Source organism: Haliotis cracherodii, unplaced genomic scaffold (genome assembly GCF_022045235.1).
Source record: "Haliotis cracherodii isolate W230 unplaced genomic scaffold, xgHalCrac1.p SCAF_20, whole genome shotgun sequence".
In the NCBI taxonomy this organism is placed as follows: domain Eukaryota; kingdom Metazoa; phylum Mollusca; class Gastropoda; order Lepetellida; family Haliotidae; genus Haliotis; species Haliotis cracherodii.
Window position 1 is genome coordinate 12,655,030 of NW_027266276.1, and position 2,471 is coordinate 12,657,500.

Consider the following 2,471-nt stretch of genomic DNA (forward strand, 5'->3'; position numbering starts at 1 on the left):
CTCCTAAAGTTTTCAACTAATGTTCAACCTCCTATAGTTTTCAACTAATATTCAACCTCCTATAGTTTTCAACTAATGTTCAACCTCCTATAGTTTTCAACTAATGTTCAACCTCCTATAGTTATCAACTAATATTCAACCTCCTATAGTTTTCAACTAATGTTCAACCTCCTATAGTTTTCAACTAATGTTCAACCTCCTATAGTTTTCAGCTAATGTTCAACCTCCTATAGTTTTCAACTAATGTTCAACCTCCTATAGTTTTCAACTAATGTTCAACCTCCTATAGTTTTCAACTAATGTTCAACCTCAATAGTTTTCAACTAATATTCAACCTCCTATAGTTATCAACTAATATTCAACCTCCTATAGTTTTGAACTAATGTTCAACCTCCTATAGTTATCAACTAATGTTCAACCTCCTATAGTTTTCAACTAATGTTCAACCTCAACAGTTTTCAACTAATGTTCAACCTCCTATAGTTATCAACTAATGTTCAACCTCCTATAGTTATCAACTAATGTTCAACCTCCTATAGTTATCAACTAATATTCAACCTCCTATAGTTTTGAACTAATGTTCAACCTCAATAGTTTTCAACTAATGTTCAACCTCCTATAGTTTTCAACTAATGTTCAACCTCCTATAGTTTTCAACTAATATTCAACCTCCTATAGTTTTCAACTAATGTTCAACCTCCTATAGTTTTCAACTAATGTTCAACCTCCTATAGTTTTCAACTAATGTTTAACCTCCTATAGTTATCAACTAATGTTCAACCTCCTATAGTTATCAACTGATGTTCAACCTCCTATAGTTTTCAACTAATGTTCAACCTCCTATAGTTTTCAACTAATGTTCAACCTCCAATAGTACAGGAACGCATGCATTAAATGATCATAGAACAGCCAAAACGCAACGCATTCCTTTTCAAATGAGTGAAATCAAAATACAACACTTTGGACTTGTTAGTAAGTAAACAACAAACAATTATGCATTTTATTCTAGAAGGACAAGAACACAACTGTTCTATAAGTCCCACAGCTCAAGGTCACAAATCAGAGTCGTGGATGGGTGACCGTGTTCGACTGCTTAACCCTTGACTGAGTTTACAGGTCTTTGGTCCACACTGAAATACATGTAGCACATGTGGTTTCATCTTGGGCAAGTTCGTCATATGCCTCTGTTTACCTAGCAGTGAAAGGGTACCCGGTAGAATGAGACTGTTAACCTTCTAGCGCTTCACAGACAACTTGTATACTCCTCAGGGAGCTGAGAATGAAAGTCGAGCGCGCACTGATCCATTGACGGGATACCGTAACACCCGGATCGTTCTCTTGGTGAAAGGAATTTGGCGTATTATATATGGGTTCGAATTCCTGTTCGCCCCGAGGGCACGATGCTTGTCAGCACCATACCCGTGCTCGTGGGATTCACCAGGGAGACGTCTAAGACCTGCATCACTTATGACCTGCATCAATTATGACCTGCATCACTTATGGCTTTCCTCCCACATTAAGCTTACAGGTGAGGTGGTGAGGTGAAATTGGGTTTAACGTCGCGTCCCAGATTATTGCACTTAAATAGCGACGTGCATGTACGTATGTGTGTTTGTGTGGCTGCTTGTACTAGTCCGGACTGATGCGATTTATAGTGCTAGCTCACTGAGATACCATGCCACAGTTTAGCATGAATACCCCACTCAGACACAGTATACTGACCCCGAGCCGACCAGTCCTTGTTTTAGTCCCTTTAGCCGAGCGCCAGACAGGGTAGCAACAAGTACCATCTTTTAACGTCTTTTGATATGACGCGGCCGGGGATCGAACACCGGGTCTTCTGCTCTCCGGGCGGACGCTCTATCACTAGACCACGGAGGCGATCTAAGCTTACAGTCCGTGACATAACTGGAATACTGTAAAAAGCGACGTTACAGGTTACACACAACCAAATGTTTTCCCATAGACTTCTATAGTAACGTTATATTTTAAAAAAAAATTAACTAAGCATTCAACAGCTATTACCTGTACGTGTGTGCACAGTCTGGCCTTAGAGCAGCAATAAAAAAATAAAAAATGACTAGCTTAGCCAGTTCCTTTTCCGAGTACAGGAAGCTAAACACACCACCCCCAGTTTCGCACCAAATGTCACCTACTTGAAAATAGCTGTGGTCACATTCAGCATAAGTCATCATGTTGAAAAAGACAGTACTAAATATAGAAAAACATGGTCAGTTTTAATAACTGCAATGGATGTACATTTGAAAGACATAGAAATCTTACAGAATATCCTCCAATCACAGCCTGCAGATATCTCTCGATCTGCACTGAAGGCCCTACGAAAACCGCACTGTCCAAACCGCACTGTCCAAACTGGTTCTGATTTGGTGTAGTAGAACCCGTACCCAGCTCACTGACTCAATTACTCATAGTGACCCGTCTACGTTTTTCCATGAACTCACGATCAATTT